The sequence below is a fragment of the Herpailurus yagouaroundi genome, unplaced genomic scaffold (assembly GCF_014898765.1).
Source record: "Herpailurus yagouaroundi ecotype Mexico unplaced genomic scaffold, PumYag 182, whole genome shotgun sequence".
NCBI lineage: Eukaryota > Metazoa > Chordata > Mammalia > Carnivora > Felidae > Herpailurus > Herpailurus yagouaroundi.
Window position 1 is genome coordinate 11,367,833 of NW_024412413.1, and position 14,229 is coordinate 11,382,061.

Consider the following 14,229-nt stretch of genomic DNA (forward strand, 5'->3'; position numbering starts at 1 on the left):
CAGCTGTTGTTTAAAAACTGTAGAGCAAACAGAATTCAACATTTTAGAAAATCATTGGACTCAGAAGTCCAAGATGCAAGAGGAAATTGCATCTGGTGCACAGGCCTTTCGTGTTTCATGTAAATGTGATAGAGAGGGATGAGGGCAAGATACTATTTTCTATGTCATCTGCCATCACCGCATCCCCTAAGGCTGGATTCACCCAACGGCATGAAGTGACTCTGCTGGGTTCATCATCCCAGAAATGACCTCATTACCAAGCAATTTTGCTGTAAGAGATGTTTCTTAACAAACACACATATCGATCTTATTATTTGCCAGGCACTTTTTACAATGCTTAGTGACTTATAACTTATTTGGTCCTCACAGCAAATCTTCCTGGGGTATTATTATTATTATTACTACTACTACTACCACCATTTTACAGGTGAGGAAGTGAGGCATAGAAGGTTTAACAAATTGGCCCCAAGTCCCTCAGCTAGTGAGTTGCTGAGCCAATGCAGTCTGGTTCCAGAACGCATGCTGTACTTTTACCCTATGCTACCTCTCAGGGTTGGCATCGCCTGTAAATAAACTTGAACGTTTACAAATTGGCACATTTTCTCAACTTGGTCATGCAGTTTGTCTCCTATTTCGAGGAGGGGTTGGTTTTTGTTTGTTTGTTTGTTTGTTTGTTTGTTTTTTCCACTCATGTGGTTACCAGGAGTAGTGACTCAGAAGGCAAGCAGCTAGGGGCGCCTGGGTGGCTCAGTCGGTTAAGCGTCCGACTTCAGCTCAGGTCACGATCTCGCGGTCCGTGAGTTCGAGCCCCGCGTCGGGCTCTGGGCTGATGGCCCGGAGCCTGGAGCCTGCTTCCGATTCTGTGTCTCCCTCTCTCTCTGCCCCTCCCCCGTTCATGCTCTGTCTCTCTCTGTCTCAAAAATAAATAAACGTTAAAAATAAAATTAAAAAAAAAAAAAAAAAAGAAGGCAAGCAGCCAATCTGGAAAGGAAAGGAAGAGCCTCTTGCTTCAGCACCTTGGAGAGCCCCCCCCCCCCCCCTCCCCGACTGCTTACCCCAGCACTACAGCCCCTCTTTCAGACCTACTGAGGCTCTCTCGCAAGGCTGGAGCCTGAGAATAGGCAGAGCCAACCTAGCGGGGACTGTTTTTCACTTATTTCTGCCTTTATGACAACAGGAAATGGGTACAAGATTATCAGGTTAGTTTAGCCCGGGCCGTCTCGAACCTGGGACCTAACAGCTCTGGTTTTCCCATTCTTGGGATGTCTTGGGCCTAGAAGCTGATGAATTTCATACCCACTGCTTTTTTCCCACTTCACATGGACGTGCCTCTCTCTTTTTTTCCTCCCAGATCTCTGGCAGGAGACCATCTCCCAGGGCAACTAGGCTTTTGCTCAAGGGCCATTCATGTACTTTTTCGGTTTGCCCTGGGGGAGAGACAGTGAAGTGGTCGACCCTGAATAATACAGGTTTGAACTGTCTGGGTCCCCTTACGTATACACACACACACACACACACACACACACACACACACACACACAGTACATGTATGTATACACGCATACACAGTACAGCATTGTAAGTGCGTTTTCTCTTCCTTAGGATTTTCTTAACATTTTCTTTTCTTTAACATTTCCATTTCTCTAACATATTCCTCTCTAGGAATACAGTATATAATACACATGACATACAAACTGTGTTAATCAACTGTTTATGTTATCAGTGAGGCTTCCAGTCAACAGTAGACTATTAGTCGTTAAGTTTCTGGGGAGTCGAAAGGTATACTCAGATTTTTGACTGCGTGGTTCAAGGGCCAACCGTATGTGTTTAAGGGCACTGGTTCTGAAGTTAGACTGCCTGAAAATTCACCTCACCTCTGCTACTTCCCAGATAAGACCTTGGGAAAGGTACACAGCTTTTTAAGCCCCAGTTTTTCCATCTGTACAATGGGGTTAAGATGAATGATAGTTGAGTCAAAGGATCATTCTAAGGCTTAAATAAGGTCATATGATTAGATAATGGATTTTATTATAAGAAGAAATAGGGAAAGTACTGATATCCCTTTCTGAACAAATGAGACTCGTGTGACGGATATACTTTCCCTCTCTACCTTGGCCGTCAGGGAGCTTCAGACCAAAGCTCCCACTTGGCGTTGGCAGCTCGATAGGACCCTATGAATTGCCTAGTGGTATTTCTTCTCCTCTGATGCTGATCTTCCCTTCTCATTGACATATTATTTGATCCTGATATATATATTTTTTGTAATTTTATTGTCTGTGTCATTTCAGGTCACTGCATAAGATAGATAGACAAATGTGGATCGTTAGAATATAAGTCACAAGTGAGCAAAGAGTTTGGTCTGGTTTGTTTGTTGCTATGCCCACAAAAGACTGGGACAGTACAAGTCAGTCGCATCTGTCCATAACTGATGCTTGGAGTAATCCCTTTACTTGGAGATACTGCGGTGACTAACCGAGTAGCTTTGCATCGGCGCTGAGTTAGCTGGCTGCTACAAGTTCACTAATTATCTATGATTCCAAGAGCTCTTGCCAGGAGATGTTTCAGTGATGATGCTGTTTACAGTGCAGTCTATCTTTCTCGAGTTGTCTAAGGGCAGAAAATGAGGAAGCGGGATGGGAGGCTGGCCAGAGAAATTTCTCCTTATCAATATAACTAATCTTGGGATCTCAGCTGGTGCAGACCCCTTCCCAAAAAAAGCTAGCAGGGTTTGACCAATGGGATGGAAACAAGAGTAGTAAAATTGGTTGCAAAAACATGCCCTTCTGACTCAGAGACCCAGTGTGTGGGCAGAGCTGGGCCGGCTCCTGTGCCGGGGGAGATCCCCTGGGAAGGGCTGGATCCTTCCCTGTGACACAGTGAAAGGCTTCAGTGCTGTTGCTGTTTGTGACAGATTATTAGACAATATGAATGCACCAGGGGGATGGGAGTGCAGGGAGAGACTTGGTCAAATCAGATCACAGCAGCTCACACTGCCTCCAAACCCTCATCAGCCAAATTCAACTCCAATTTAACTTACATTTCCTGAGTGCTTACTATACGCCAAGGCCAGGGAATTGCCGGATGCCGCAGGTTTCCAGGCATTTGGCTGTAAGAAAACAGAAAAAAAAAAAAAAAAAGAAGAAGGAAAAGATGCTCACACCTTTCTCTCTCTCCTTCACTTTCTCCCCTCGGTCTGTTGGCCTTGCCCTTAGGATTTTAACACCCTCCCAAGTAGGAATCAGCCTCCCTTCTGAGTTTTGGAAGGCATCCAGCCTGCTCCCTTCTCTCTCTCTGCAGGGCATCATACACACAGCAATTCCAGCCAGGCAGGGAGCACTTTTCTTTCCCCCACTTCAGGAAATCTTCCAGCTCTCGTCTTGTTACAAGAATCCTGCATTTGAAGTCTCCCTGGGAATAAACACACGTTTCTGATAACTCTAAAGATTAAGCCAATGAAATGAAAATTCATTTTTGAGACATAAACTGTAAATGACCGGGATTTTCCACGGAAATATTGGCACTTTGGTGGAGGCACGGCGGCCCTCAAGTTGATGGTCGTTTGCTGCAACGTGCCAGGCAGTCCTGCGGTCGTTCAATAGACAAGACATCATCAAATACCACATCTGAATTCTGTTCAGATTATTAGAATGAAAAGGGTAATTCAATTCAATTGCCTGGAGAATCATCCTACACAGGCATAAACAAAGCTGGCCAGAGGCAAAACTGCTTAGCAAGGGAAGAGTGGCTGGGGCCCTGGGCCTGCCTTCCTCCCCACCCCCCAGCTTAGTCCTCCCCTCTGCAGGAATCCCGGCTGAATTGAAATCAACGTGTTGCCCCTCCCAAGGGTATTTGCTTTTCCAGTGTTCTTTCTAGTTTGAGAATGAAGGGATTAAAAACTCACCTTTATCAAACACCTACAATGGACCAGGCCCATTTTCACAATGTTAATCCCTGGACACACTCTGCACTTGTTCATTCAAAAACTACTATCTACACCCAGCCAGGCACTGTGCCGGGTGCCGGAGATCCAGCAGAGATCAAAGAGTCGGATCCTCCCCTCTCTGGGCTCTGCAGCCTGATGAGAAGAAAAAAAAAAGCAATAGACTAACAAATACATAAACGTTTGTCAAACCCTGATAAGTGCTGTGCAGAAATATCCAGCAGGGGAAGGGGACAGGGAGCGCCCGAAAGGAAATGCCGTGAGAGATAGGGTGGCCGTGCGGGGACTCTCAGAGGAGGGGACAGTTGGGCAGAATGAATGAGCTATGCTGCTATCTGGGGGAAACACATTCCAGGCTGAGGGCCCGGGAACAGCATGAGCAAAGGCCCTGGGGTGTTCCCAGCAGGAGGCACACGGGAGGGAGCCGAGTGAATGGGAGAGACATGCTTTGTAGGCCAGGATGAGAGTTACCCACTCGGGGATATTGGAAGCCACTGGAGGGTCTAAGGAAAGCAGCGACATTGGAAGTTCATTGACTTGGGTTTTCAGAGCAAGCTTCTGAAAGCTATATGGGGACAAACTATATGGGGAAAGCTATATGGTACCTATATGGGGACAAACAGGGAGACAGAGGCCCGTCAGGAGACAGCAGCAGTAACCAGTCACTGAGGTGGCCTGGACAAGAGCGAACCAGGGGAGGTGATGCTGAGATGTCAGGTCCTACCCTCTCTTGTGGAGACGGGGGTCCCGGTCCGGCAAGTGAGGAAACAGAAGTGCAGCGAGGGTAGGTAATTACCCATGGCTGGGTGATTGCTGAGAGTCCCACAGGCTGCCCATTGCAGAGGCCTGGCTCTCTTTACTCTGCCACAAGCTTCTCTGTTGCCACGCAGTGAAAGGTACTGCTCCCAGGCGAAGGCATTTGAGTCCTCAGAGAGCAGAAAGAGGGATTTAGGGAGGCTGGCGATTTTTCTGGGCCCTTGTCATCTCACTCCAGCCTTTGCTTCGGCGGGGTTCCACCAAGTCTTAATCATAACGGTCAGCACGTACCATGTTAGCACTCTGGACGTGGCAGTGTTCTAAGGGCTCCCCCCACTTGTTATTGCAACGATCCCCATAACAGCTCCCAGGAAGGAACTACCATTATCGTTCCCATTTTACAGATTGGGAAACTGAGGCTGAGCTGTGTTCATCAGTCCGAGATGACAGAGCTGGAATGTAGATCCCGGCGGTGAGGTTCCCAGAGCCCCAACCCTTCAATATCCTGCCACTTCTTCCTTGAAGAGATGTTTACTTTGCAGTGTTTTTCTACTGAATCGTGGGCTTAGAGACTGAAGTTCACACCACTGATACACGTTGAAACTGGCCCCCACTGACATGACCTTGGGGCACATTGGAGAGAGTGTCCACCAGGGCCCCTCCTCAAGGGTGCTGCCAGGATGGAGGCCACATGAGGTGGCCTCCGGGTCCCCATCCATCTCCAAGTCGTTGCTAAGTCTCGTATCCCTGCCTTGTCCATCCTGAGTACAAGTCTCCCGGAGGTTGGGAGGGGAGAGTGGTGATCAATAGAACCACAGCCGCCAGCTCCTAATTTCATTGGACGGATGACAGAGACGCTTCCAATCCTCCTTTCTTCCGAGTTTTGAGAGGAAAGGGGAAACAGAGGTATAGGCTTGGCAGCTGGGTTGGGGGGGGGGAAGGGGACAGCATGGGAACAGGGCGAGAGTGGGGGAGGCGTGGTGCATTCGGGCTCTCCAAAGACAAACTGAACTATTCTCAGAAGAAGGGAAGGTGGTGTGCGCCCCCCTCCTCCACCCCTGGGAGAGAGACATGAGGAGATGCTCATTTTCAAAACACCGCAATCCAGATCCCCCCCAAAAGTCCCTCTGTTGTCACACAACAAGCCCCCACCTCTACCCACCCTGCCTCAAAGGCACTTCATCATGTATTAGAGCCTCTCTAATTCCCCTCCCCCCCCCCCACCAGGTAGATGACCTGGCTCCCCCTTTGTGCCCCACCCAGCTAATAAAAATAAAAATAACATCTTCTCTTTATTGAGCTCTGCTTTTACGCACTTTAGCTCATTCGTGTTCGCATCAGAATAGCCCTGCAAGATGTGTCTGCTTATCTCCATTTTACAGAGGAGCCGCCCGCACAGAGCTCAGAGAAGTGAAGTGACAAGTGACTTGCCCAAGGTCACACACTGAGTAACTGGAGGACCAGTCACCCACACCTGACTCAGCTCAGGCTCTGTCTCCACCGCCCCGCCCTACCCCCAAGTTACTAAGTTACTGGAGGGCTGGCAACTTTTCTTGTTCAGTTTTGCATCCCCAGCATCCAGTTGGTGCTAAGTAAATATTGATGGAAATGACACATGGATGAATAAATGGATGAAAACTGCCTTAGAATGAACTGGCTGATATAAATATGCCACATGCACTTACATTGTCAGAGACAATGCCAACAGTTTTTGAGAACCATTTATTCATTCAACAAATACAAAATGTGCTTATTGGAAATGCACTGAGTGCCGGGCAATGTGTTTGATGCGGGGAGATTGTGGGAACAGAGCCATCCTGGTCCCTAACCTCCAGGAGCTCATAAAACAGAGGGAGAGAAAAGACCAAGACCAAAGCAAGCAGCCAGCAAAGTCACAGAAGAAAAAAATATTTGCAAATAATTAACAAGTGAAGAAGGGAGAGTGGGGACACTAAGGAGAGGGCTTTGGTAGACAGGAACGTTCTCTGAGGAAGAAACGTTCAAACTTGACTAGAAGTCACCCAGGAAAAAAGTCAGGGAAGAGTTTCGGGCAGAATGAATGGCATATGTGCGGGCCCAAAGGCAGGATTAAGTGCGTAGAGCCTTCCAGAAAGTACAGGAAGACTATGTGGCTAGAGCCAAGGGTCCAGAGATGGAAGGAGACATGGGGTGGGGTGGGGGTGGGGAGGCCTTTCAGGCCTTGTTAAGTATTTTGGAATCCAGCCTCCTGGCAATGGCAACCCTTCGAGGGATGGGAAGCATGCAAGTGACATCCTGAGATCTGTTCCCGCTCGGTAGGCAAAGGGGAGCAGAGAAGCTGGTTAGGAGGCTGCAGTCATGCAGATAAGAGCCGCTTGGGCCAGAAGCATTAGGAAGTGGATGCATTTGGAAGCAGGAAACTGAGCAAAGGAAACTATATGGACCTAACTGGGCCGTGTCCACAAATGCACCCATGATGTAGTCAGGGCAGTGGGGGCCTGAAAACAGATAAGATTCTAATCCATAATCTATCTTTTATGACTGTGTCGTCAGGCCATCCAATCTGCTGGAGCCTCAGTTTCCTCATCCGGAAAACGAGGCGTCCCAGGAATGTTGTTGCGGAGACAATGCATGCCACGGTGTGGGGCATGGTGATCTTCTCCCTTTGCCACCTCCAGATACTGGTGGTCCGACTTCCCCACTGCCCTCCTGAATACCGGGCTCTACTGCCCCAGTAAACATTTTTCAAGAAAGAATTAATCTCCAAGTATTCCATGCCAAAGGAAAAGTGCAGAATAGCCTTGCAATAGTCTGCCAGCCTCGCGCCGCTAATACTTATCACGGCCACGGCGCCTCAGTACTTTACCAGTAACTCAATTACCAGTCCCTGGGCGCCTCCCGGCACAAAGCCTTTCCCGTGGGTCCCCACTGCCTTCCTGAGAAGCCCCGGACACAAGTCAATTCCTAGGCCCTAATGAGAGCTTTTCAACACCTGACAGTAGCCATGGAGCGTGTGCTAAGTACAGCCGTCAGGCCACCCCGGCTGCCTCCCAACCTCCCAAGACAGGGGGTCCTGGCCAGCCGGGAGGTGCCACGTGGGCTCTGGCATCAGGGCCTCACACAGCAGATGTTGCCGCCTTCAAAGCCGGGCCAATTATGATGTTAACGCCCTGGACATTAATCCCTGGGTCCTTGCCAGCCAGGACCTGCTCTGCTCTCTGGTTGAATAGCACAGGTCCTCTAGGGGTGGGGGTGGGGGTGGGGGGCGGTAGGGATGAAGGAAGGGTCTTGGGAAAGTCGCACTTTCAACTGCTCAGATTCAAGGCCCGACTTCTCCTCTGCATCATACCCAAGGCCTGAAGGTGTCCAAGTATTTTAGCAGCATGAACGCCAGCTCCCGTCACCACGGGGCAGTCAGCAAGGACTGTTATTAAAACTGAGACCCAGAAAATGAAATGTCTTACTCAAGGAAATAAAACACATTCGCGGGAGTTCCCTGAAGACAGATTTGCTCTCCTGGTACCCAGATTTCTGAAATGTGTTCAACAAATGGCAAGCTCCCGGGGAGCAGGGGAAAGAGCACAGTGTCCAGCACATGGTAAATATTTTTGGCACGAAATGACTAGCCCTGGTTCAAACTCGGTATCAGAACTACGTTCCATGGTCTCACACTCAGTTGTAGAAAGGGAAATACCCACGCTGCATCATCAGTGACAAATGTTTTTTAACACCTGGCTTCTCACCATCCAGAAGGCCCCTGAGCCATCTTTTCCTTGGCCCAGGCTGTGTGTAAGCTACAAAGCAGGTCCCAGAGAAACCTGACCTAGATGCAGAACCATGGACAGCTACCTTGAGGTGATGGGTCCAGGGCATCTGGAGGATATGCCAAAGGCGAGCCTGGCAATTGTGCGTTTGGAGGTGGGGGAGCGGGTTTGGACAGTGCATTCGGAGCAGAGAGAAGAGCTGAGCAATGGCCCGTGGCTGGATTGTGGGGAAGGAGTTGAGAAGAACAGCAGGACAAGAAGGTGGAGAGACAGGCAAGGCTCAGACAAGGAGGTACGGCGGCCCAAGTGAGGGATTTGGGTCTTTGTTCTAAAAGCCGTGGCGAGGATGGGGGGCCACCTGGGTGGCTCAGTCAGTTAAGCAACTGACTCTTGATTTTTTCAGCTCAGGTCATGATCTCCCAGTTCTTGAGTTTGAGCCCTGCATCAGGCTCTGCACTGACGGTGCGGAGCCTGCTTGCGATTCTCTGTCTCTCTGCCCCACCTCCTTCCCTCTCTCTCAAAATAAATAAATAAACTTCAAAAAATAAAAGCAGTGGGAAGTCACTGAGGAGTTTCAGGGCGAGGAAATAGCTGGGGCGAATGCTCAGAGATGAGGTGGAAAAGACTGGAGAAGAGCTGAGGTTGCCTGCAGGAGGACAGGTGAGCCACAGTCCAGGCACATAGAAATGACAGCTCAGCCCAGGGGGGGGGGGGCAGTGGCAGAGATAAAGAGATGAGGATGGCTTTAAAAGAGATGTCTAGAATCCTGATTCTCACAACTTCTTCATCACAAAGATGACAAGGCAGGAGATGCCGGACAGTGGAGGGGCCTGGCAGAGGGGTGGGGACAGTGTGTGACTCCTAAGCTTAGGCTGGAGACACTGAGTCTGAGATGTCTTGGAGACACCCAAACGGAGACACCCTGTGGGCAGCTAGAGATATGGGCGTGGAGTTGGGAGCAGTCAGGTCCAAAGTCACAGATGGAGTAGCCACCCTATGCAGGCGGAAACGATGAAGTTTCACAGGGACAGACTACATCAAAAGGAGGAGCCCTGATCTGCCTCAGCCGTTTCCCACTACTTCACATCTGGGTCGCTTCTGATCATTTGACATTTTAAGTGTCCCAGTAATGAACACCCTTGTCCTAATTTACAGCGTTTCCATATTCTAGGTTACTTTTCTAATAGCCTACCTTGCTAACATGGCTAGCAACGGATAAGTGCTAAGAAACTGAATATCTCATGTGTCTGAAATGAAACAGAAATTTTTTAGTCGACCACAATTTGTAGTGGCCCACGTAACCAATCTCTCCTGATACCTGCTGGTTTGTTAAGTCTTCCCTAACGAGCCCAACCAAAGGGAACTTCTTCCTCTGAATTCTAATGGCTGATCCTAGAGACACTCCATTCTTGTCCTTCAGAGGTCTGATATTTTAGGATCTACGTAGTCCCCCTTCCCTGTGGGGACACGTTCCAAGACACCCAGTAGATGCCTCAAACTGCAGACAGTACCGAACCCTCTATATAGTATGTTTTTTCCTGTCCCTACATACCTATGATAAAGTTCAACTTATAAATTAGGCACCTAAGGGACACCCGGCTGGCTCAGTCAGTGGAGCGTGAGACTCTTGTCTTGGGGTGGTGAGCTCAAGCCCCACGCTGGGCACAGAGGTTGCTCAAAATAAATAAATATATATATTAAAACCTTTTTTAAAATGTAAATAAATAAATTAGGCACCATAAGAGATTAACAGCAATGACTAATAATATTGAACAGTCATAGCAATCTACAATATATAGGACAGTAAGTTACACGAATGGGGTCTCTCTCTCTCTCTCAAAACATACTTATTGTCCTGTAGTCGCCCTTCTTTTTGTGATGACATGAGATGATAAATTGCCTACTTGATGAGGTGAGGTGCGGTGAAGGACGCAGGCATGTGACACAGCGTTAGGCTATCACTGACCTGACATGCCGTCCGTGTGCCTCCAGACCGAGGTCGACAGCGGGTCACAGAAACCGCAGAGAGCAAAACCACGCATAAGGGGAGACTACTGTGTATATACTTAGAGCGTAACTGTTTTTCCTCGTCGTCCGTGCCTAGAATTCGAGAGCCGGGACTATGTTTTATACTTCTTGATACTCCCCCCAGGGCCATCAAAACCCTCTGAGGGCCAACGTGGGATGGCCACGCAGATTAACTAGGCAAGAGGATCGTAAGAACCAGTATCGATCCCTTGCTGCACATCAAGACGTGTTCTGGGAGCTTCAAACACAAAACGTATTTCAAGTCTCCAAAAACAAAAATGTTTCTCCTCATTTATTAGGGAAGTAGTATCTGAGAGGACAACTGAACCCCCAAATCCCAGGGGCAGGAAACACAGAAGTGTCTTTCTCGTCGACACCTGGTTTCTCAGTCACTCAAAGTCCCAAACAGGCGGCTCTCCTAGAGGCACTGATGCAGGGACCCATGCCTTCTGGTCTTGTGGCTCCACCGTCCCTGGCACGTGGCTTCTGGAGTTCCCAGGCTCCTCTGCCTCAGGCCAGAAGGGCAAAGAGCGTGACAGAGAGCCCTTGAGAGGTTCTTACGGGCTACGCTCAGAAGCGACACACATGGCGTTCATCACGTTCCTCGGCCCAGAACTCAGGCACGCGATCATACCCAGCTGCGAGGGAGGCTCAGAAATGCCGTCGGGCTGAGTGCTGGGCTCCCGGGAAAACAGATGGGATGGTTCATAGTAGGCTCTGCCACGTGACAGGAGAAACCAGAGCCCAGAGATGTTAAGTAACTTACCTGATGTCACACAGCAGAGCTAGGATACATACGCCGGTCTGTGTCACTCCAAAGTCCATGCTTTCTCTACTACACCCCACTGATCGACAACGGTCATGGGGGTGCTGTCCTTCGGGGCCTCTGAGATGCATCGGCCTGAATCACCTTGGCAATTGTTCGATTACACTTATAACCTAACTTCACGCTGCTAGCGAGCATGACAGGTTCACCCTAAAACCGACTTTCAGATATGTTTTCCAGATACATCTTCTGTGTCTTCCAAAGATGCTCCTGGTGTCCTCCTTCAACAAGTCAATCAATTCTCTGACATGCCCTCACATTAGGTAGGCACATTCCTGTTCTGAAGTCTATGCCTTGTAAACTTGACATATTCAGATGCCATGGCTTTTATCGTGAGTAAATTAAAGCGCTTAAAACGTCAGAATGTTTCTGTTTCATGTGACGTTCCCACCATAGGTCAGACGACTGCTTCCAAAACAGACATGTCTAAGTGGCTGTCTAACCATATCGCTCAGGATGGCTTTTTAGGAAGTACAGGATGCCCAGCAGTGTGGTGATCTGAGGCCCCTGAGCGTCAGTAATTCTGTTTGGATCTGTTCCCATGTAAGCCATTTACAGAGCATCCACTGGACTTGGAAAACCAAGAGGGATGTCGGGAAGTCAACTGGCACTCCCTCTTTGCACGCATATATAGTAGAATCTTAAAGTTGGGGAAAATAATGACATTGGTAATGGCTATAGCCATAATCCTCAGTGAACGCGTTCATTCAACAAAGATTTACTGAGAGCCCATTTTGTGCCACACACCATTTCAGAAGCTGGAGGTTCTGTGCCTAAAACAAGATCTCTGACCTCAAGGAGGTGACATTCTAATGGGGGAGATGTACGAATGAATATATAATGCATTAAGCAGTGCTGAGCGCTGTGACAGCAGGCTCAGGAGAGAGGATGAAGCCTGACGGTAGGTTATCCAGGGTGCCGGGGAGGGTTTCTCTGAAACAGTGACATTGGAACAAGGACCTGAGACAAGTGAGGTAGGGAGACGCCATGCCAGAGGGGACAGTAAGTGAGGAGGCTTGAACAGAGAGGGTGCAGGGCATTTTCCTGAAACGGCAAGGAGTTCTGGTGAGCCGGGGGACAATGGGAGGAGGCAGCAGAGGAGACTGGGAGGGGCAGATTGGCAGAGGCTGATGGCCCACGGTAAGGGTGTTGGGCTTTCTGCTTCGGCTGAGATGAGACCACTTGAGGGGTGAGATGCTAGAGGTGGGGGCTTGAGGATCGAGTCCCAGGGCGCTCTACCTCTTAGCATCTAGAAGATGATGAGGAGCCAACAAAGACAGAAAGGAGTAGCCACAGGGGCAGGAAGAGAACCAAACTCGGGGTTGGGGATGCCAAAGGCAAGTGAGGAAATTCAAGGAGAGTGATGGGCCAGTTCAAGTGCCCAGTGATTGATCGAGGAAGATGTGAACAAACTGTCAGATCTGACAAGGAGAGCTCACTGGTAACCACGTCCGTCAGCGGAGGATGCTGGAAATAAGGAACTCTCCTTATGAGAGCGGGGCACCTGGGTGGCTCAGTCAGTTAAGTGATCAACTCTTGGTTTCAGCTCAGGTCATGATCTCACGGTCCCGTGAGTTTGAGCCCTAAGACGGGCTCTGTGCTGACATCTTGGAGATTGCTTGGGATACTTTCTCCCTCTCTCTCTGCCCCTCCCCGCTCATACAGGCTCTCTCTCTCTCTCTCTCCAAAATAAATAAACATTTTAAAAAGTTAGAATAGAATACTTTTTTTAAAAAGCCTTATGGGAGACAGATGGAGAGAGAATGGAAAGAAGGGGGCCCTCCCCCTCCTCCCTCTCCCCCTTCCCCGCCCCACTACTATCTTCCAGGCACAGTACTAGCTCGTTATAGGAGCTTCCAATTTAATTCACAGGACCACCTTGGGGGAGGGAGGGGACTGGTTTTCTGCGCTGCACAAAGAGGCTCAGGGAGAGAAAGAATTCAGCTCCTAAGTGTGAAATCTGGGCTTGGCCTTTGTGGGTGCCAGACCCCAAAGCTCCCATCTTCTTTCCTCTGCGCTAGTCTCCATCTCTTAGAGGTCATCTGGGGCAAGGAACACAAAATGAATTTCCACTTTTAAAAAAATCTCAGAAAATAGGTCATTCAGCTTCTCTTTGAACAGTGTCTGAATCATTCTAATGATTAGCATCTCTCCTTCAGATTTTTAATTAAAGAGGTTCCATAAGCCACCCCTACACTACCACACCACGGAGCACTCTTCAAGGAAGTTTTTCCTTCCACTACTCCACTTCTCTCCCCGTTAAAAAAAAAAAAATTTTTTTTTAAGTCTTATTTGAATAGGAAAACAATCCTATTCACACCAACCCTCAGGAGTGCGAGCTAGAGTTCTTTTTCCACCTCAGACTCTACCCTGAGCTCCAGGCCCACACGGAATGCCCACGTGCCTGCTGGAAATCTCCACCGGATGTCCCACTGTCCCTTGTATCTGTCCAGATGCTCCGAGCTGCCAGTAAGGGAAATGCAAACAGGCTGCACGACATGCAAACAGCTTCCTCACATAACTGGGCAGCTCCAGCCTGTCTGCCTGGGTCTCAATATCCTCAGAGAGGTGGCTAGACAGCTGCAGTGATTTGGGACTGCACATCCAGGCGACCAGGCTGGGCTGCTTCCAGACACTCTCAGGTGAAAGCAATGAAGCTGCTTTCCCAAAAGCCCTCGGAAACCTGTCCCCCCATCCCATTGGCCCAAGTGAGTCACATGACCACTTTCATACTACTTATTGGCGGGGGCGTGAGTTACCTGCCTAGACAGGGGGACCACCCCTGGAGCTGGGCACTGGGTCAGCTTCCCCTGAAGGACAGGACTGTGCTGAAGGAGGGGCAGGGAAGAAGGAGGAGCCAAATGGCTACGAGGGAAGCAACACACATCTGCGAGTCTATAACTTGACTATAACACACATCTGCGAGTCTATAACTT

At 49.2% G+C, this 14,229-nt stretch overlaps 1 protein-coding gene and 1 long non-coding RNA gene across 3 annotated transcripts in view; one reads left to right on the plus strand and one right to left on the minus strand.

Moving 5' to 3' along the window:
- Positions 1-14,229, plus strand: part of CACNG2 (calcium voltage-gated channel auxiliary subunit gamma 2) — a 108,438-nt gene that overhangs the window by 45,649 nt on the left and 48,560 nt on the right. The gene's annotated exons all lie outside the window — the stretch shown is intronic.
- LOC121040411 (uncharacterized) overlaps positions 1-14,229 on the minus strand; it is a 110,182-nt gene that overhangs the window by 17,134 nt on the left and 78,819 nt on the right. Inside the window, exons 4-6 of one of the 2 annotated variants that reach the window (XR_005795271.1) lie at positions 4,665-4,866; positions 3,902-4,075; positions 3,038-3,408 (exon numbers count right to left, since the gene is read on the minus strand). This is a non-coding gene — a long non-coding RNA (uncharacterized LOC121040411). The remainder of the gene's footprint in view (positions 1-3,037; positions 3,409-3,901; positions 4,076-4,664; positions 4,867-14,229) is intronic. The other variant, XR_005795270.1, reaches the window with a different exon arrangement.